The 23,428-nt window shown below is 36.6% G+C and overlaps 2 non-coding genes across 2 annotated transcripts; one reads left to right on the top strand and one right to left on the bottom strand.

Moving 5' to 3' along the window:
- The first annotated feature begins 10,584 nt into the window (after positions 1–10,584).
- LOC121210335 (small nucleolar RNA R71) lies at positions 10,585–10,691 on the top strand. Its single transcript, XR_005905449.1, has one exon. It is a non-coding gene; the product is annotated as a small nucleolar RNA R71 (small nucleolar RNA).
- A 10,961-nt stretch (positions 10,692–21,652) lies between these two features.
- Positions 21,653–21,759, bottom strand: LOC121210352 (small nucleolar RNA R71). Its single transcript, XR_005905466.1, has one exon. It is a non-coding gene; the product is annotated as a small nucleolar RNA R71 (small nucleolar RNA).
- Between the last annotated feature and the right edge of the window lie 1,669 nt (positions 21,760–23,428).

The raw sequence follows: 23,428 nt of genomic DNA, 5'->3' as shown, positions 1-23,428 counted from the left end.
GGTAAGTTCATGTGTAAATAATGTAACATAAATGTTATTTTTAAGTTATTAATGTTAATTATATGATATGCTAATTTTTAATCGTGAAATATTATGCTTTGTGGTTAATGTTGAGTAATATGCAAATTATGTTTACTACTTGATAAATATGAATTGCTACCGAGTATCGGTTCCGATATTCCATGGAAGACGACAAATGTGAGATCGAGGGAAAAATCCCGTTTGAACCTTAGGAATAGATTAGGATACAAGTGACATGTCACTAGGATGGTTGAGCATCCGAACTCGTTGAGTTGAGTCCGAGTTCACTTATGGATGCAAATGTCCGAACTTGTTGAGTTGAGTCCGAGTTCGTGAGATGTAACTAGGCATCCGAACTCGTTGAGTTGAGTCTGAGTTCATTTATGGATGCGAACGACCGAGCTCGTTGAGTTGAGTCCGAGTTCACTTAGGGGCGGGTTACATGATTTCTTGATTACATATGTGGCACTTATGTGCAAATTATCCATGTATCCGAGTTATATTCCGATGTGTTCAACGGGTGAAATTTCTAGTTTAATGGAAGAGCACTTAAGATATAAGTGACGTTTTGGGTAAGTGTTGTGAAATGGACACTTTGGACAGGTATGTTCTTAACCCTCGGGTTGAAAATAGATACTACAACGATAAGGTGGTAAGTGATGAATGATGTTTAAAGATGTGATATATGTTTTGGTGGTACCATGCTAAAGTTGTTTGGTATATTTGTATTGTTATGTTACTTGTTATTTACATATGAACTTACTAAGCATTTATGCTTACTCCTTCCTTTTCATTCACTGTAGTTTTGAACAAGCCGGCTCAGGAATCGGGACAGGTCGAAAGTTCGATCACACTATCCAAAGGACTTTTATCTTGGTAAATGGCTTGTACAACTACTTAAGTATGGCATGTATAGCAATATACCTATTTTGTGTAAATAATTTTATGATATGGCCATGTTTGGTTGAGAAAATGTTTGATATTGATAAGTCATGGTGATGGCTAATTTAGATCATGTTTGATATCATGGAAGTTTAACAGGTTATCTAGTTCATAAAAATTTATGGAAAGATGAAACTTGCCTTAAAACAGAATATTGCTGCAGCAATGACATGAATTTTAAAAATCACTAAAAATAGTATAAATAAAACTAAATGATGAGTAAGTTATGAAATTGAACCTTAATGAGTCTATTTTCATATGGATTGAACAAAACAAGAATATAAATTATATTTTATGAGATTTTTAAACTTTTACGAAACAGGGCCAGAATGATTTCTGGATCCCCTGTTATAACTTTAAAAATTCATAATAAATTTTACTAAAATAATTAGAAGTTTTTATTTATATGTACAGATTCATTATTGAGTCTAGTTTTAATAGAAACAAATCTAATAGTCATTGAAATTTTGTATAGAGATATATCTGATTCGTAATACACAAAGGTCAGAGCAGTCAAACCCTGAAATAGGGGATACTTTAATTAATAAACTATACTAATTGGCCCAAAAAAAATTCTAGAAAATAATTAGTAAATATATATATGAGTCTAGATTCAGGTAAAATTTACGGATCTTGATTTCAAGTTTCGTAACTCGAGATATGATTTTTCTTGTAACTGTGACGCGAGTAGCTAGAAAGTTGTGAATGTAGAAACAAATGATTTGAAGTTCTTAAATTGATAAATTATGTTCGGTAACCCCTCAAGCTCGACTCCGGTGATGGTCTCGGGTGTAGGGGCATTACAAAGAAACCCAAAGAACTTCTAGGAAATTGGATGGAAATCTTCAGTCTTGATGTAAATCCTGCTTCCGAGCTGATTCCGATGGCTGTCCTTAGGTATTTTTTGCCTTCTACTTTGCGTGTCCCCCCTTAATCCTCTTCTATGGTGTTTAAATAGACTTGGGAATGCCCAAAATAGCCCAAAATTAGCGTTGTCTGAATAGAATTGGACTTAGGTCTAACAGGGGCACGGCCGTGTGCCACGCCCATGTGCAAGTGCTCAGGCTGTGTGCAATTCTAACTTGTTTTAATGTTGACACGACCATGGCACGGGCATGTAGATTACTAGTGTGGCATTGCCTAGGCCGTGTGAAACACTGAATTAGGCCCATTTTGTCCTTTTTTGGTCCGTTTCTTGCTCTTTTCGCCTTCCTACTCTCACCTAAGTATAAAACATGAATTTTAAAGGATTAGTAGCATCGAATTCAATGAAACCAAGTAAAAATCATCCATAAATATGCCGAGCATGGGGTAAAAATATGTATATATTATGGTTTATCAAATATCCCCACACTTAAGCAATTGCTTGTCCTTAAGCAAAATCCTCAACTCACAATTAAAGTAAATTCTTTTCAACTTATAATTTTTATAAATTATGTTTCGAGGTAATCCACAAGTAATCATACATTGAGAATTCAACTAAAAGAACATTAAAGTTTCAAATAATCCAAGTTGAGTATTTCAATCATAAAATTATAGGTATCCCCATTTATCTAAGTAATTACCTTTTATTCCAAATTAACAAGGTTGACATCCTCACTAATGATTCACTCAAAGCACTCAAAGTGTTTAAGATTCCATAATTAAGCACTCAATAGCCAAACATGAAAGGTTATTATTATAGGCTTGTATGAAAATCCCATCTCCACCACTATAAATGAGTTGATACACAGATCAAAAGGTCTTGAACAGGGTTGTAATAGGGCTTGGGTTAAAGGTGTGGATAAAGGCTGAAAGAGGAGGTTAGAATCAAGATTAATTTAAATAAATTACCGAACTTAGAAGAATGAAGCTAATTGCTAAATTACAAGAAAGTGCTAGAATTCAAACTATCCAAAGCAAATGATGTGAGCTTTTTTTTCTCAATATAATAAATTTACTTAATCAAGCTTTTTATAACAATAAATAATTGTAAATGTACGGTTTTTTGTAAGAATAAGAATAAGAATGGAGAATACATAATACGGAAAAATTCAGCAACTGAAACGAACGAAAATAGTTTGGTAACTAATTAAATCAAGTCTCAATAAAAAAGGGAGTCAATAAAGAGAAAAAAATTCTTAATGAATCAAAAAGAGTTACATTATGGTTTAGCATTAAGGGGAAAATCAAGAAACAATGATTAAGGCTCAAGGGGGTAACTAAGGGTCAAATATGTGGGTAGGCTTTTTATGGCGTAAGTGGGTTAAAAACTAAGTGCCTTTATCATATCAGTATATCAAATCAAAGGTGTGGTCTTGACATGTATAATCGAAGCAAGTTCTAGAATAATAAATCAATGTTGACACACTCATAACCAATAAAATAAGTAAGCAAGAAAGATATATGCTCTAAAAGGATCAAAATCTCACAAAAATTATGGCTATTTAATGTCAATCCTATAAATTCAAAAATTCAAGATAATACCTTAATTCAAGGAAATAACCTAGTAATTTTAATTCTCAAAAGTCAACTTATCATGTTTGATTCTCTATTATCATAAAGTTTAAATAATCAATGCACAATTACCTATGTTTTAATCTAAAATATATTAATAAAAATCATAAACCAATCAAAGTTTATACTAATAGTAACATGAGAAAATTATTTGAGAACAAGATATAATTCAAGGATTTTCTGATGATCATATAAATAACCTCCCCACACTTAAGATGTACGTTGTCCTCAATGTACAAAGTTAGATAATAACAATATAAGTATAAGAAAAGAGATGAAGGAGTGAAACTCCCTGAATTCGGATGTAGTAATTAAAATCGCGAAAGTTGATTTATAGACATTAGAAAGGTATTGAACGTGTAACTAGGCAGAGGTAAAGATGGGGTAGGATACTCCAGTGGTGGTAGAGGTTAGGTTTCCACAATCCCAGCACCATGCGAAGAGGTTATCGTGGTGGTCGAGGTCGTGGTGGCTATGGTTGTGGTCGAGCAGGTCATGGCAGTCATGAAGGATTGTTTGTATATTCCTAAGTAGCACCAACTGACTGAACCTTTTGAAACTGCGATGTCACCAGTAATGTTTTAAGGAGTTATATCGATGGAGTTGTTATAGTTAGGCATAAGGAGACAGCTAGATAAAGAAAATTTCAAATTATACTAATAAAAGTCTTTTAAAAGCATGAAAGATAAAATAGAAATAAACCTAAAAATAAAAATAAAATAAAAGGTAAAATTAAGTGAAAAATAAATGGACTCAAAGGTCCTCATCGATAGCTAGATCGTGAGGTGGTGGTGTTGGAGGCGATATGTGAAAATGTTGGTATATTTGCTATAGAGTTGCCTCGATACTGTCGAATTGCTGAGTGCAATATTGCTCAAAGCGATGAAGGTGGTCAGAAACGTTAGACAATGAAGCAACCGCATGAACTGGTCGGTGACTCGGTGGTGGCTGAGAAGGTGGGTCCTACTAAAATGAAGGGATATCATCAGGAATATCCTCGGGGTCATCCTCTTCGGTAGCTCGTGCTAGTCGGTATTGAGAAGGGTCGAACCCATGACGACGCTCTATCATCCTCATATGGAGCATACTTTAGATGCCCTGTGGGGAAATCTGGCCAATGAGTGTGAGTGATGAGGACTGCGCCACTGTATTCAGGAGCCCAAAATATCGCGTTAGACGACTCACATATGGGCCAATGCTGATGACTCCCTTCCAGTGTCGTTCTGTCTGATGGCGAAAGGCAAGGGCGACAAAGTATGCTAGATCAAAAATATGGCCTTGCCTCATGCTCCAGAGGAAGTATGCATCGTGAGTGTTGACGACGCCAGTGCTCTCTCGCCTCTCCTTTAATGTGTGTGCCAAAAGGACGTGAATATAGCGCAAAGATAGAGCTAGAGCCGATGCCTTTGAACTGCTGGGGTCATAGATGCCTGTGGCAGGCATGAGGTCTATCCAACAAGATGAAGGTGGATGATGGATGTGGCAGTGGAGGTGGGGAAAATTTTCAGCCTCCATAAACTCGTCTGTATAGATTCCCAAGGCAGCTCCAAATTATGGGACACTCAATTGCCGTACTAGACCCCTAAGGCAGAATTGGACTGTTCCTGGGTTATCGTACTCCGCCATCACTGTCTGTAACTAAAAAGTCGCGCCGAGTTCCAATGTGAACTCTAAATACGTCAGCTCGATGATATCAAAGAAGCGATCCTACGAAACGGTGGCGAGTAGGGCCCGAACCAAATCAGCTAGGTGGACCTGCTCTAATGCGGCCCAATCAATGCAACGGCCCACACCCAAGGGTTGGGCACGAAGAATCTGAACCAATTCCTCTTGGGGCCCTAGTGGAAATTGGAGGAATGAATGTCGTATCTCAGTGGTGGGACCTGAGGAAGATGTGTCTCCTTTCCGTTTTTTAGAGGCGGGAGCCGCAATTTTCTTGCCTTTTGGGTTCGTCATAATTTCCTGTGAAAGTAATCACATAATTAACATAGCAACCAAGAGAATAAGAACAAACTTCTAGATGCAACTTAATCAGGCGGACAAGATAAGTAGAATCATAATGGCTAGTGGAAAACTAACTAGTTGAGTACTAAATATGTATAAAAAGATACGAATCAACTCAACAAGGCAGATGACCTTAAAATTTATGCAGCACTTTGCAAATATCCAAAATTTTCGTAAACATAAAATGAATAAACTGTAACTAAGCAAGAATCACAATGTCAATAAAGTAGTAGAAAGAATAACATGGAATCAGTCAAATAAGAATGAAATAAAGTAGTGATAAAAAATAAATAAATAATAATAGTAACAAACAAAATATTAGTAATGAGTAGAGTAGTAAAGATGAGTTAAAGGTGCAAGGGATGAAACCGAGAGTGGTGGTTGGTGGTGGGGTGCGGTGGCGTACGGCAGCGCGTGATAGTTAGAGGGAGAGGGGAAAAAGAGGTAGAAAAGAGAAAGAGAAAAGAGAGGGAGAAGGAGGAAAGAAGAGAAAAGGAAAAGAAAGTATAAAGAAAATTGGAGGAGGGTAGAGTGTTGGTCGTCGGAAGTTCGTCAGAAGATGGTGGCCGGAGTGGAGAAGGAGAATAGTGGGGAAGATAATGAATAGTGATAGGGGTTTAAATAGGAAAGAGGGAAAAATTAGGGTTAGGAGATGGGGATAAATGGAGGCCACGATCGTGTAAGCCCCGTTTTGGGTCACACGGTCGTGGCACACACCCGTATGGTGTATTCCTAGCCTGTGTTTTCGTGAAATCTTGTCAATGTCGCAGACGGTCCCTTTGACACGCCTGTGTCTCTAGGCCGTGTGGTGCACATGGCTGCATCGCGCGGCCTTGTACATGTTCATTCACTTCTCCCACGCCCGTGTTTGGTACACGATGCCCGTGTTCATGACTTCTGCTTATTGTATGATGTTTTAAGTCAGTATAGCACACGGCCCGTGGACACGCTTGTATATATAGGCCGTGTAACCCACACGGCCACATCGCATGACTATGTAGTGCTTCCTTCGTTTTTCCCACGCCCGTGGCAGGTCCAATACGCCCATGTCTAGTAATTAGGATTCGGCATGGCTTTCGAGCATGGCCGTGTCATCATCCCGTGTTTTACCCCGACTTGTTTGAATGTTTCAATCTTCGTGCAAGTTTCCACACAGCCATAAGCACGTCCGTATGCATGACCATGTGGCGTCTAGGGCTGCATCGTACGGCCGTGGTGATTCAAAGAATACCGTGCCTCTGTTAATTTTTTTGGGAAATTAAAGTGCAATTTCACCACGGTCTAGGATACGCCTATGTCCCTTAACCGTGTGGTGCACACGGTCATATCGTACGGCCGTGGCTATTTATCGTAGCCCTTGTGCCATCCTGTCTTGGGAAAAATATTTGTCCTGTTTTAGCACGGCCATGGACACACCCGTGGTCCCACCCGTGGTGCTTCCACGGCCTAAAGTACGCTCGTGTGCTAGGCCGTGTGTGCCAAAAATATCTGCAGTTAAATTATAAAACAAATGGAAAAACAAACTAAGTTACTTAGTAGGGTTAATACTCGGGTTACCACCTGAAAAGCTCTTATTTAGAGTCTAAACTCGACTTTACTTTGTAAGTATGTTTAGGTAGGTTCATGGAGCCGTAGCTCCTCTTCATTGTCTTTAAAATTCTCACCATTATAAAGTTTAAGACGATGTCCATTTACCTTGAAAGTGCATTGAGTTGGGTGACTTACTTCTACTGTGCCATATGGAAAGATAGTTTGGACTACGAAATGACCTGACCATCGTGATTTAAGCTTTCCAGGAAACAATTTTAGCCTTGAGTTGTATAACAGGACGAGATCTCCAACTTCAAATTGCTTGCGTTGTTTTAAACGAGCATCGTGGCGGCGTTTTATTACTTCTTTGTATAATCGTGAGTTCTCATAGGCATTAGCTCGCCATTCATCTAACTCGTTTAGCTGCATCAATCTCTTTTCACCCGCAAGTTTGGGATCAAAGTTTAGAAATTTTATAGCACAGAATGCTTTATGTTCTAATTCAAACAGTAAATGACAACTTTTCCCATAAACAAGTCTATAAGGAGATGTTCCTATGGGGGTCTTAAAGGCAGTTCTATAGCCCATAGAGCATCATCTATTTTCTTTGGCCAATCCTTCCTATTTGACTCTACAGTCTTTTCTAGGATACGTTTAAGCTCTTAGTTAGTTCAAAGGGTAAATTCCAATCAGGTGCAACTACAATCGAAGCATTAATTAATTTATCCTTAAGAGTGTTAAATGCTTCTAAACATTCCTGACTGAAATTGAAAGGTATATCTTTTTCTAGTAAATTTGTTAAAGGCTTAGCTATTTTGGAAAAATCTTTAATGAATCTTCTGTAAAATCCTGCATGTCCTAAAAAACTTCTAATAGCCTTGACTGAGCTAGGGGGAGGTAGATTCTCAATAGTTTTAATTTTTGCTTTATCAACCTTAATCCCCTAACTAGAAATTTTGTGTCCTAACACATTCCCTTCACGAACCATGAAATGACATTTTTCCCAATTTAGCATAAGATTCGTTTCCTCACATCTCATTAGAACTCGTTTTAAATTTTTAAGGCAATGATGGAAAGAGTTATCGAATACCGAGAAGTCATCCATAAATACCTCTATAATGTCTTCCACGAGTTTATCAAAAATGGCCAACATGCATCGCTGAAAATTAGCAAGAGCATTACATAATCCAAAAGGCATTCGTCGATAAGAAAACGTGTCGTATGAACATGTGAATGTCATTTTCTCTTAGTCTTCAGGAGCTATTGGGATTTGGAAGTAACTAGAGAGTCCATCTAGGAAGTAATAATACATATGCCCAGATAATCTTTCCAACATATGATCAATGAATGGTAAAGGGAAGTTATCTTTTCTTGTGGCATCATTCAACTTCATATTTGTGCGTGTTGGAATTAACTCATTCTTCTTATTGGCTACAACAGTCATGCCTCCTTTCTTAGGAACAACCTGCACATAACTTACCCAAGAACTGTCAGAAATAGGATAAATAATTCCAGCATATATGAGTTTAATTATCTCAGCTTTTACGACTTCTTTCATGTTAGGATTCAGCCGTCTTTGAGCTTGCACGCAAGGTTTAAATTCATCTTCTATTAAAATTTTATGTGTGCAAAAAGAAGGACTAATCCCTCTTATGTCACAAATTTTCCAAGCTATAGCTCTTTTATGCTCCTTCAATACTTGAAGTAATTCATCATTTTCGGTTGACTGTAAATCTGAAGCAATGATCACTGGTAATATGGAATTATTTCCAAGAAAAACATGTTCTAGGTGATTTGGTAGTTGCTTCAATTCCAATTTAGGAGGTTCTTCAACAGAGGGTTTTAATTTTAATTCATTATTTACCTCAATACCCTCATAACTTTTCTGTCTCAGTGAAGGCTCATTAGAGTTTAGCTTAGCTTTTGTCTTTCTTTCCTATCGTAGAATCATCGTCATGTACCTCCTCTCCTTGGGCAAGACACAGTTCCAACGTGTCCTTATGTATGATTTCCTTTAAAGAATCTTGAGTAGCATGATCAATAGAATCAATAAAATAACATGAGTCATCTTGTTCTCTAAAAAATCTCATGGCATCATAAATTTTAAAAATAGTCTCTTCGTCACCTACCCTAAGCACAAGTTTACCGTTACCCACATCAATAATAGCCCTAGTAGTGGCCAAAAATGGGAGACCTAAAATTAAAGGCACCTCAACATCCTCATCCATGTCAAGCACAACAAAATCAACAGGGAATATGAACTTATCTACCTTTACGAGTACATCTTCAATAATTCCTCTAGGGTATTTAACAGATCTATCAGCTAGTTGAATACTCATCCTAGTGGGTTTCAGTTCCCCGAGACCAAGTTGTTTGAACATTTTGTAAGGCATCAGATTAATGCTAGCGCCTAAATCAGCTAGTGCCTTTTCAACATTTAAACTACCAATTAAGCAAGGAATAGTAAAACTTCTTGAATCTTTCAGTTTGGTTGGCAGTTTATTTTGGAGTATGGCCAAGCATTCCTCGTTGAGTGCTACTATAGACAACTCTTCAAAATTTCTCTTATTTGTTAGAAGCTCCTTCAAAAATTTTGGATATGTAGGCATCTACGAAATAACTTCAACAAAAGGTAAGTTAATATGCAACTGTTTAAAGAGTTCAAGAAATTTACCAAATTGTACATCCATGCGGTCTTTCTTTAACTTTGCTAGATATGGGATTGGTGGTTTATATTCCCTTGGCACTGGATTTTCATTATTTTCAGGTTTTACCTCTTCTTTTTCATTTCTGTCAGCTTCTTGTGGTGGCTTCTTTTTAGATTCAGCTAACTCTTTCCCACTCCTTAATGTAACTGCTTTTACATGCTCTTTTAGATTGGGTTCGGTGTTACTCGATAGACTCCCTGGTGGTCTCTTTGAAATCATCTTAACCAGCTGTCTAATTTGATTCTCAAGCCCTTTAATTGATGCTTGCTGATTTTTAAGTGTAGTTTCAGAGTTCTAAAAATGGGTTTTCGCTACTAAAATAAACTTTTTCATCTTCTCCTCAAGGTTCGCCTTTTTCTCTTGCTGGTAAGGTTGTTGTTGGAAGCCTGGAGGGGGTGGTGGCCTCTGATTCCCTTGGCCTCCCCATGAGAAATTTGGGTTATTCCTCCAACCTTCATTGTAAGTGTTACTATAAGGATTATTTTAAGGCCGAGGATTATTACCCATATAGTTCAATTGCTCGTTCTCCATGTTGGGGTCGTAGGATAGATATTCTGGATTACTCATTCCACCTCCACTTGCATTCCATTGCATTACTGGATGTACCTGTTTAGAATTAAATAAACCATCAATCTTTTTATTCAAGAGTTCTACCTAATTTGAAAGCATGATAATCGAGTCGACGTTAAAAATGCCAGCTGCTTTTGTCGGCTTTGTCCTCATGACTTACCACTGATAATTGTTCAGTGACATCTCCTCTATAAACTCATAAGCCTCTTCAGGTGTCTTATTATTGATAGTTCCACCAGCAGCTGTATCAAAAATTTATCTAGTTGAGGGATTCAAATCGTTGTGGAAAGTTTGAACATGTAGCCAAAAGGGTAACCCATGGTGAGGGCACCTTCTCAATAAATCTTTGTATCTCTCCGATGCATCATAAAGTGTTTCTAAATCCATCTGCACAAAAGAAGAGATATCATTCCTCAATTTAGCTGTTTTAGCCAGCGAAAAATATTTCAGTAAATATTTTTCGGTCATTTGTTCCCAAGTGGTGATTGACCCTCGTGGTAACGAGTTCAACCATTGTTTAGCCTTATTCCTCAATAAGAAGGGAAACAACTGAAGGTGAATGACATCGTCAGAAACGCCATTGATCTTAAAGAAGTCACAGAATTCCAGAAAATTAGCTAAATGAGTGTTTGGATCCTCGTCCTGCAAACTATCAAACTGAAAAAACTGTTGTATCATTTGAATCATGTTAGGTTTTAGTTCAAAAGTATTTGCAACAACAGTAGGTCTAACTATACTCGATTCGGTTCCTGTTAAATTAGGTTTAGCATAATCATACATATTACGGGGAGCAGGATTCTGATTTACTGGATTTGCAGCAACCATAGGAGGTAGCGGATTATTCTGATTGTCAGTCATCTCCTCGATTGTATTATGGATATCGTCCTCTTGCTCTTCCTCTATGTAGTAGGCTTCACCTTATTTCTCATCGGTTTCTACGATCTGTGCTCTCGATCTCAGTGTCAAAAAGCAAAGGTCTTGACGGGTTCCTCTTAGTCATAAACTACAGACACCTGCTAGAAGCAAACAAAAAAAATTAGAAAAGAAAAATTAAACTAAAAACAAAAAGTAAATTGCAATAAAATTAAAAATGGCTAAAGTAATAAAAATTAAATGCTCCTAATATCTTAGTCCCAGACAACAGCGCCAAAAACTTGATGGTCGCTAAACTAACTAAAAATTCAACTAAGGCAAGCGCACCTATCGAACGTTAGTATAGTTATGGCGAGACCGGAAATATCGTATCCACAATGACTAAAAGTACCAGTAATTATTATCTTTTTATTATCTAGCCTAAGAATTAAGGGAGGTTTTAAACTAAAACAAATTATTTAATTAACTAGGATTATGACAGAGATTAAAGTTGGAAAATACTTTTGGAAAACTGATGGAGAAGACAATACCCAAGGAAAAATCCACTTAGACTTCACTTATTACTTCTGACTTAGACGATTTATTCACTTGACTTAATCCATAGAAATCCCTGATTTATGTTAATATCTCTTTCAAGACTAAAAACAACTGACTCTAGGTTGATTAATTGAAATCACTTTCTAATTAAAACCCCTATTGTCGCATTAACTCGCTTTATGAGTTCCCTTATTAGATTTAACTCTAATTCGGCAGATTTAGGTCGTCCTATTTCTAGGATTGCATGCAACTCCGCTTAATTATGGGGATCTACTCTTAAACATGGACTTTTGCTCCTCTGAATAAGCACATCAAAACCTAAATTAATACCCTGGAATATTAAAATAAGAATATAAAACTCATAATTAAGAATAAGAACAAGTATTTATCATATAATTCAAATAGTAATAAGATCCGTGTTAGGTTTCATCTCCCTTAGGTATTTAGGGAGTTTAGTTCATAATAATGGAAAAGATCTCAAAATTTGGAAAACAACAAAACATAAAGAAACCCAAAGAACTGCTAGAAAATTGGATGAAAATCTTCAGTCTTGATGTAGATCCTGCTTCCGAGCTGATTCTGATGGCTATCCTTAGGTATCTTCTGCCTTCTACTCTGCTTGTCCCCCCTTAATCCTCTTCTATGGTGTTGAAGTAGACTTTGGAATGCCCAAACTAGCTCAAAATTAGCCTTTCCGAATAGAATTAGACTTAGGTCTAACAGGGGCACGGCCGTCTGCCACGTCCGTGTACAAGTGCTCAGGCCGTGTGTAATTCTGACTTGTTTTAATGTTGACACGACCATGACACACGGGCATGTGGATTACCCGTGTGGCATTGCCTAGGCCATGTGAAACACTGAATTAGGCCAATTTTGTCCGTTTTTGGCCTGTTTCTTGCTCTTTTCGCCTTCCTATGCTCACTTAAGTATAAAACATGAATTTTAAAAGATTAGTAGCATCGAACTCAATGAAACCAAGTAAAAATTATCTATAAATTTGCCAAGCATGGGGTAAAAATATGTATATATTATGGTTTATCACTATCAAACTTTTCTTTTATTTCCCTTTGTGTCCTTCCTTCATTGTTGAACCAACCAAGCTCAAAACCTTCAGTTTTCTTTGGTATTTCTATTGTAAAAACTAAAAATATGGTTAGTGGACATCTTAATCTCATGAGAGAACCCCCCATAGGTGTGTTAAAGGAGAAAAAAAAATAAGATTTAAGGGTTTGGGTTTTCAAGGAGTTAAGGAAAAGATGAAGAAATTACCATGCCGTACATGTTTATTTTCATAGTCTAGCATAGAAAAGTTATTTGATTTTAGTTTTAAATTATAAAGGTTATATGTTGCTATGAAATTGAACACAAAAAAAAAAACAGAGGGGAAAATATCAAATTGAAGAAAAAGGGAAAGAGAAGGCCAATGAGTGAGAAGAAGAGAAAATACATCATCTCAACCCTTCTGTTGTAAGTACTACAAGGAATTAAATTTATTTTCTTTAAATGTTAATGGTTTTAGTATAGAAATTATTTATGATAGAAATGTAAAATAAATATATATATAAATATTAAAAAAATGATTAATTTGTGAAATTATGAATTATGTATAAAAAATTATAGGCGAAGAATATGAAATGGTATAATTGTTTGAATACTAAGTAATGATTTTGGAAAAGAAATATATGTGTGAAAAAGGTATTATACATGTAATTTATTTATTAATGACTAAATTGTGAAATAGGGAAAATGTTGAATATTTTTTGAGACATTTATTATGAGAAATTGTACTAAATTCGGTTTTTAATGCCCAAGTAAACAAAATTTAGAACTACTAGGATATCAGTGGCATGCCATTAAAGGACATTAGTTTGCTTTCTGATTATTGGCACTGTTAGAATTAAGTGACCCAAATCCTTATTTAAATAAAATACAGTGGTAAAATAAAATAAAAGAAGAATCCATATATAATTACACTTCTTTTATTTTATTTTTAGAATAAGGTTTTTTAAACCTTATTAAATACCGTCTATTTGATATTGATTAGAATAAGGTGTTTCAGTCTTACTAGAATATGGCTTTACAAGCCTATAAATAGACATAGTCTATTCCTCTTGTAAATAATTTTCGAATTTGACATAGTGAATCTTCTTCTCTTCTGCCCGTGGTTTTTTCCCGAAAGGGTTTCCACGTAAAAATCTGTGTGTTCTTTATTTTATTTTATTTTATTTTTTTCACAAATTGGTATCAGAGCTTTTGAGTTTTTTCATCTCTATCATGGTAATGGTGTCTTTGAAGTATAAAATTCCGCTATTGGATCGCAACACCAGATTTGAGTTGTGGTAGATTAAGATGCAAGCAGTTCTTGCGCAGATGGATCTGGAGGATGCCGTGCTAGGGATAGATAAGATGCCTTCAATATTTACAGATGAAGAGAAGAAGCATAAGGATCGAAAGACGTTAACAAAATTACATCTACATTTGTCCAACGAAATTTTGCAGGATGTGATGAAAGAGAAGACCGCCGCTGCATTATGGAAGAGGCTAGAACAAATATGTATGTCGAAAACTCTAACAAGTAAGTTGCATATGAAGCAGCGTCTTTATGCTCATCGTTTGGAGGAAAGTGCGTCTGTATACGAACACTTAACAATGTTTAAAGAAATTCTGTCAAACTTGGAGGCCATGGAGGTTTAGTATGATAAGGAAGATTTAGGGTTGATTTTACTTTGTTTGTTGCCCTTGTCTTATTCAACCTTTAGAGACACAATTCTAGATAGCCGCGAGTCTCTCACAGTTGATAATGTTTATGATTCTTTGACCTCGTATGATAAGATGAAACATCTTGTGGTTAAACCTGACTCTCAGGGAGAGAGTCTCATTGTTCATTGGAGACAAGATAGAAATGCTGATGATAATCGTGAAAGGACACAGGAATGGAATCTTGGCAGTAAATCTAAGGGTAGATCAAAGTCTGGAAATAGAGGTAAAACATGTAACTTCTGCAAGAAGAAAGGGCACATTAATCTGAGTGCTATAAGCTACAGAACAATTTTAAAAGGGAGGCTGCGAATCAAAAGGGAAAACAACCAGAAAATTTCGGTGAAGCTGATGTTGTAGAAGACTACAGCGATGGTGAACTTCTAGTCGCTTCTGTCAATGATTCTAAAGTAAATGAATAGTGGATACTTAATTTAGGCTACACCTTCTACATGAGTCCCAATCGAGATTGGTTTACAACCTACGAAACAATGTCTGAAGGTGTTATTTTGATGGGAAATAATGCTTCATGTAAAATCACAGGTGTTGGAACAATTAAAGTTAAGATGTTTGATGGAGTTGTCAGAACACTTAGTGACGTGCGATATGTTCTAAAATTGAAGAGAAATTTAATTTCGTTGAGTATTGTTGATTTAAAAGGGTACAGATACACAGTTGAAAGTGGGGTTTTAAAGATTTCCAAAGGTTCCATTGTTGTAATGAAAGGGCAAAGAAAAACTGTCAAGTTATATGTTTTGCAGGGTTCTACTGTTACTGGTGATGCAACTGTCACTTCCTCTTCCTTGTTAGGTGATGATATTACTAAACTTTGGCATATGCGCCTAAGACATATGAGTGAGAATGGCATGGTAGAATTGAGCAAAAGAGGACTTCTTGATGGGCAAGGAATTTGCAAACTAAATTTCTGTGAGCACTATGTTTTTGGGAAGCAAAAGAGAGTTTGATTCACTAGAGGAATCCATAACATGAAAGGAACATTGGAGTATATTCATTCTGATCTGTGGGGGGCCATCCAGAGTACCTTCAAGAGGTGGAGCTAAATATATACTAACCTTTATTGATGATTTTTCCAAAAAAGTTTGGGCGTTCTTCCTGAAGTAGAAAAGCAATATGTTTTCTGCATTTAAGTCTTGGAAAATTATGATTGAAAAATAGACGGGAAAACAGATAAAATACCTCTGCACAGACAATAGCTTAAAGTTTTGTTCTGATGAGTTTAATAGATTGTGCAAGTCAAAAGGGATTGTGAGACATTTGACTGTTCACCATACTCCACAACAAAATGGCGTTGCAGAACGAATGAACAGAACGATCATGGAGAAAGTTCGATGTATGTTGTCAAATGCCAACTTACCAAAGTCGTTTTGGGCAGAAGCAGCCTCTACTGCATGTTTTTTGATCAATCGATCTCCATCTGTTGCCATTGAGAAAAAGACTCCACAAGAGGTATGGTCTGGTAATCCTGCTAATTATTCTGATTTAAAGATTTTTGGGTGTCCTGCGTATGCTCATGTTGATATTGGAAAATTGGAACCGAGATCCATTAAATACGTTTTTCTTTGTTTTAAAGCTGGTGTAAAAGGGTATAAGTTATGGTGTCCTGAAAATAGAAATGTTGTGATTAGCAGAGATGTTGTTTTTGATGAAACTACTATGCTACCTAACTTATCTCTTAAAAACTCTTCCAATAAAGAAAATCAAATATAGGTGGAGCATCAGATTAATACAGAGTCAACTCCTCAAGCCAGTACAAAAATTGAGAATAGAGTTGCTTATTCACCGCAATACTCTATTGCCAAAAACAAAACTAGAAGAGAAATTAAACCTCCAAAGAAGTATGCTTAGGCTGATCTAGTTACTTATGCTTTAAATGTGGCTGAAGATATAGATGCAAATCAAGAGCCATCTAATTATTCTGAGGCGGTTAGCTGTAAGACTCAGAAATATGGATGTTTGCTATGCAAGAGGAGATGGAATCACTCCACAAAAACAGAACATGGGATCTTGTGATACTTCCTAAAGGTAAAAAGGTTGTTCGTTGTAAATGGGTGTTTAAAAAGAAATAAGGGACTCCAGGAGTTGAAGAACCCAGATATAAAGCAAGGCTTATTGTAAAGGGTTACAGTCAAATTCCAGGAGTGGACTTCACATATGTGTTCTCCCCAGTTGTTAAGCATAGTTCGATTCGAGCTTTGCTTGGTATTATGGCCATGCATGATTTGGAGCTTGAATAGTTAGATGTAAAAACTGCATTTTTGCATGGAGAACTTGAGGAGGATATTTACATGCAACAACCAGAGGGTTTTATAGCCTCAGAAAAAGAGGACTATGTTTGCTTTCTGAAAAAGTCCCTTTACGGTCTGAAACAATCACCAAGACAATGGTACAAGAGGTTTGATTCCTTTATGACTTCTCATGATTTCAAAAGAAGTAGTTTTGACAGTTGTGTTTACTTTAAGAAAAACAGTGATGGTTCTTTTGTGTATCTACTTCTTTATGTTGATGACATGTTGATAGCATCAAAAGATAAAGGAGAGATAAGAAAGGTCAAAGCCCAACTAAGTAAAGAATTTGAGATGAAAGATTTAAGACCAGCAAAGAAGATACTTGGAATGAAGATTCTCAGAGATAGAAAAGCAAGTAAATTATACCTAAGTCAGAAGGGGTAGATTAAGAAAGTTCTTTATAGGTTCAATATGTAGAGTGCTAAGCCTGTTAGTACTCCTTTAGCAGCCCATTTCAGACTTTCATCGGTTTTGTCTCTACAATCAGATGATGAGATTGAGTACATGTCACATGTTCCATACTTTAGTGCAGTGGGATCTCTCATGTATGCTATAGTTTGTTCATGTCCAGATTTATCATATGCAGTCAGTGCAGTTAGCAAATACATGGCGAATCTCGGTAAAGAACACTGGAAAGCAGTTCAACAGTTTGTAAAAACTAGAGATGGAGTCATTGGGTATGTTGATGCTGATTTTGTTGGAGACCTTTGATAGAAGAAGATCACTCAAAGGTTATGTCTTTACAATCGGAGGTTGTGCAATCAGTTGAAAAGCCACTTTGCAATCTACAGTCGCTTTGTCTACCACTGAAGTTGAGTACACGGCGATTACTGAGGCTTGTAAAGAAGCTATTTGGTTGAAGGGACTCTTTAGTGAACTCAATGAAGACCTTTAAACCAGCAAAGTATTTTGTGACAGTCAGAGTGCCATCTTTCTTACAAAAGATCAAATGTTTCATGAGAGAACAAAACACATTGATGTTTGGTATCATTTTGTTCGTGACATTATTGCTCGTGGTGATATTGTTGTAAGCAAAATTAGTACTCATGAAAATCCTGCAGATATGATGACTAAGTCACTTCCTATAACCAAGTTTGAGCATTGCTTAGACTTGGTTGGTGTTCATTGTTGAAGTTAAACCCTTAAGGGGTTTTATAGAAGAGGTGGAGAACTTGTTCGTTGAGAGTTCGCGATGAAGAACTTGTTCATTGAGAATTCGTGTCAAGGTGGAGATTGTTAGAATTAAGTGACCCAAATCCTTATTTAAATAAAATACAGTGGTAAAATAAAATAAAAAAGAATCCATATACAAGTACACTTCTTTTTTTTAGAATAAGGTTTTTTAAACCTTATTAAATACCATCTATTTGATATTGATTAGAATAAGGTGTTTCAGTCTTACTAGAATATATAAATAGACATAGTCTATTCCTCTTGTAAATAATTTTCGAATTCGACATAGTGAATTTTCTTTTCCTCTGCCCGTGGTTTTTTCCCGAAAGAGTTTCCATGTAAAAATCTGTGTGTTCTTTATTTTTTTTTCACAAGCACATTAGTGCTTTCCATTTAACACACTTGTGCTCTTTGTATCGCGCCGTAGTGTTATCTGTTCATTAGTGCATATTAATCCACCTCTGTATTTATTCCTTATATCCAGTATGTTCTATAAAATTCTACTATGGGCTAAGGATATGAAATTGTAACACCCTAAACTCGACCTAGATGTTATGGTTGAATCTGTCGATGTCACATGGAATGGGATTTGAAAACGAGTTTGTCAAATTAAAACCGTTCTCGTTATTTAACCTCTATCTTAATTTGGAGTAAAATGCATATTATTTGTTATGTCTAAAATCGTATCTTTTTAGCAGAAGCTTTGGAAACGTTTATTTTTTTGAAAACCATTCGTGTTGAGAGAAACCTTTGTTTTTAGCAAAAATTGAGTTTTTACCGTCTAGCCGTAATAAAATCGTAAAGCAGTTAAAAATACAAAATTCAAAACCAATCAGTCCAAAGTCCCAAAATGACACAATAAATACCCAAAAATAATGCAAATTCAAAAATTGAAATAAAGTAATACGAAACATTGATGGTTACCGTCGAGTCCTCCGCCGCACCGATCCGTCTAAGACTGGGGATTACCTGTACAGATTAAGAGAAAAAGGGTGAGTTTTGTAAACTCAGTGTGTAATCCCCACAGAAAACATGCATACAGTTACACATCAGAATACAGTCAAATACAGTCTGGGCCAGAGCCCATTACAGTTTCAGTTTGGGCTTTAGCCCAATTTGATACAGTCTCAGATATAAATTAGGGCATTGGCCCATCTCAGGTACAATATGCGGTAACAGAAATAAAAAATCAAAATCCTACCCACCAGCCTCTACACACCATCTCCGACCATCCCTACAAACCATGTGGGGTTTAAAACACCCATACATCCCTACACTTCATGGTGTACCGAAATACGGCACATTATTAGAAATTTGCAACTGAGCTGCCAGATAACTGGCTTAAGAGCCTTTTAGAACACTTCTTCCAAATATCATCAACCCATACCGATGCAATGCGACATACAAGAGATGTCATGCTATTATGCAGTTAATAGTCTATACATTCAGATCAGCATATATGCTCAATATAGAAATCAATCAAACACATTACATATTTAGGGGTCTAAGTAATGCTTATCGACCCTGTAGTAGGTCCACAGTCGACTTGGGCGACCCATGCAACCTTAGAGAACTTCTAAGAAAAATGGGCTTACACGCCCATGTGGCCTGCCTGTGTAGGCCCACATAGCCTAAGTCTGTTTAGCCCGTGTGTCGCACACGGCCTACCTGGCCTTGATAAACCGTGATTTATACATATTTTAACCCCATGCTTAACGCATTTTATGGATGATTTTTCCTTAGAATTGCTGGATTTGATGCTCCTAATGCCTTACTTTCATGTTTTATACTTAGGTGAGCATAGGAGAGCGAAAGGAACGAGAAACGGGCCAAAAACGGAGAAAATGGGCCAACATACAAAATTAACACGGCCTAGACTTCCTCACACGGGCATACCACATGGCCGTGTCAATTTGGCAAAATCGAAGCACGACTCACACGGGTAAAACACACGCCCATACCATTCTAACAGGCTCCAGCACGGCCTGAAGTAATCACACATGGGTGTGTCATACGGGCGTGCCCTTACCGAGCTCAAGTTGATCCAATTCGGAAAAGGCCAATTTTGAGGGCTTTTAGGCATTCGAAAGCCTATAAATACAACCTAGAAGAGGAAAATAAGAGGAGGCACAGGGAGGAAGGAAACAATTACTTGAAGAAAGTCGATTGATCCATCTCAGTAGCCGGATTCATCATCAAGACTGAAGATCTCCTCTCAGTTTCCCTTCAGGAGTTTTGGGTTTTCTTTATGTTTTATATCCATTATTCTTCTGAGATGTTTTCATTTTTAGTTATGAACTAAATCCCCTAAATACCTAAGGGGAATGAAACCTAAGACGAATCTTGTTATTATTTTCTGAATTGTATGATAAATATTTAACTTGTTCTTAATAATGTGTTCTTAATTCTTCTTTTGATATCCCAGGATACTGATTCAAGATAAGCTCTTATTCAGAGACGGAATAGACCCTGTATAAGAGTACATTTGTCATAATTAAGTGGAGTTGATTGCATGCCTAGGGATAGGGTGACAAGATTTTTTCGGATTAGGGTGAAACCTAATAAGGGGATCCATAGATCGAGTGAATGCAACCCTAGGGTGTTAATTAGAGAAAAGTCTTAATTATTCAATCTAGGGATTAGACGTTATTAGTCTTGAATAGGGACAATAACATAACTTAGGGATCTCTACGGAACAAGTTAAATGAATAAATCGTCCGATTCGGAGTCAGAATAAAAAGTGAAGTCTAGGTGGATTCTTCCTTAGGTATTGTCTTAATTCAATCGTTTTTCCCAAAAGTAATATAATTAGTTAGTTAAAACAAAACCCTCTTATTCTTAGGCTAGATAATAAAAAGATAGTCATTACTAGTACTTTTAGTTCTTTTGGGTTTGACAATCCGGTCTTGCTAAAACTACACTATTGTTCGATAGGTACACTTACCTACATCGCGACAATAGTTAGTTTGAATTAATTATAAATTTATAAAAGTTATCACACAAAATCACGCGATCAAGTTTTTGGCACCGTTTCCGGGGAACTAAGATATTAGGAAAACTCGATTTTTATTACTTTAGCCATTTACTTTTACTGCAATTTAAATTTTTATTACTAATTTACTTTTCCTTTCTCTTGGCAAGTTCTTATAGTTTACGACTAGAAGAAACCCTTCAGGATCATTACTTTTTGATAGTGAGATCGATCACACAGTTCGTAGAAACCAAAGAGAAATAAGGCGAAGCTTAAGATACACAGAGGACGAGTAAGAGGACGATACTTCAACCACCACCGAGGAGATGGCTAAAAATCAAGAAAACCTGAAACCTCCTGCGATTGTTGTTAATCCAGTAAATCAGAATCCTGCTCCGCGTACTATGTATGATTATACTAAACCTTCTTTAACGGGAACTGAATCTAGCATAGTTAGACCTGCTATAGCTGCAAATAATTTTGAACTGAAACCTAACACAATTCAAATGATACAAGATTTTTTTTAGTTTGATGGTTTGCTGGATGAGGATCCAAATGCTCATTTAGCAAATTTCCTGGAATTCTGAAATACGTTTAAAATCAATGGCGTTTCTAATGATGCCATACGTATTCGGTTATTTCCAATTTCATTGATGAACAAGGCTAAACAATGGTTGAACTCGTTACCATGAGGATCAATCACTACTTGGGAACAAATGACCGAAAATTTTTTATTAAAATATTTTCCACCTGCTAAAACAGCTAAATTACGTAATGATATTTCTTCTTTTGTGCAGATGGATTTAGAGACACTCTACGATGCATGGGAGAGATACAAGGGTCTCTTGAGACGATGCCCTCACCGTGAGTTACCACTTTGGTTACAGGTTCAAACCTTTCACAATGGCCTGAACTCTTCGACTCGACAAATGGTTGGTGTAGCTACTGGTGGAACCATCAATAATAAAACACCTAAAGATGCTTATGAGTTTATAGAGGAGATCTCACTGAATAACTATCAATGACAAGTCATGAGGAAAAAGCCAACGAAAATAGTCGGTGTTTATAACATCAATTTGGTCACCATGCTCTCTAATCAGGTAGAACTCTTGAATAAGAAAATTCATGGTCTTCTTAGTTCTTCACAAGTTCACCTAGCACTGCAGCGCGAAGCAAGTGGAAGTGGATCAAACAGTTCAGAATACCAACCTTATGGCCACAATATGGACAATGAGTAGTTAAATTACATGGGTAATAATCCTCAATCTCAAAACAATTCATATAGTAACACTTACAATGCAAGTTGGAGGAACCACCTAAATTTCTCATGGGGAGGCTAAGGAAATCAGAGACCACCTCCAGGCTACCAATAACCACCCTATCAAAAGAAAAGAAACCAAACCTTGAAGAGATGCTTACAAAGTTTATATCGATTTTAGAAACTTGTTTTTAGAATACCGAGACAGCACTTAAGAATCAACAAGTATTAATCCAAGGGCTCAAAACTCAGATAGACTAGCTGTCCAAACTAATTTCAGAAAGACCACTAGGAAGTTTACCTAGTAACACCAAATCAAAAGGGCATGTAAAAGTAGTTACAATAAGGAGTGAGAAAGTGTTAGCGGAATCTAAAAAGAAGCTAACACAAGAAGCCGTGATAAGCAAAAGGGGGGAAGAAAAACCCAAAAATAGTGAAAAACCGGTGCCGAAGGAATATAAATCACCAGTTCCATACCCAGCAAAACTGAAAAAAGACCGCATTGATGCACAATTCGGTAAGTTTCTTGAACTTTTTAAGCAATTACATATCAACTTACCTTTTGTTGAAGCCATCAACTTACCTTTTGTTGAAGCCATCTCGTAGATGCCTACATACGCAAAATTTTTGAAGGAGCTTCTAACAAATAAAAGGAAGTTCGAGGACTTATTTACAGTAGAACTCAACGAGGAGTGCTCAGCCATACTCCAAAACAAACTGCCAACCAAACTAAAAGATCCAGGAAGTTTTACTATCCCTTGCTTAATTGGTAGTCTGAATGTTGAGAAAGCACTAGCTGATTTAGGCGCTAGCATTAATTTGATGCCATATAAAATGTTCAAACAATTTGGTCTTGGAGAACCTAAACCCACTATGATGAGTATTCAATTAGTCGATAGATCTAATAAATATCCTAGGGATATTATAGAAGATGTACTTGTGACAGTAGATAAATTCATATTTCCTGTTGACTTTGTTGTGCTTGACATGGACGAAGATGTGGAAGTGCCTTTAATTTTAGGGCGCCTATTTTTAGCCACTGCTAGGGCTGTAATCGATGCGAGTGATAGTAAATTGGTACTTAGAGTAGGTGACAAGGAGGTTATCTTTAAAATTTAGGATGCTATGAGATTTTCTAGGGAACAGGATGATTCATGTTATTTTATTGACTCTATTGATCATACGACTCAAGACTCTTTTCAGGAAATTATATAGAAGGACACGACGAAACTGTATCTAACTTAAGAAGAGGAGACAGATGATGAACTTAATGAACATTCTT

This window comes from Gossypium hirsutum, chromosome A11 (genome assembly GCF_007990345.1).
Source record: "Gossypium hirsutum isolate 1008001.06 chromosome A11, Gossypium_hirsutum_v2.1, whole genome shotgun sequence".
NCBI classification, from domain to species: domain Eukaryota; kingdom Viridiplantae; phylum Streptophyta; class Magnoliopsida; order Malvales; family Malvaceae; genus Gossypium; species Gossypium hirsutum.
Note: the sequence above shows the minus strand (reverse complement) of the source record. Positions and strands in the feature narration are given on the sequence as shown.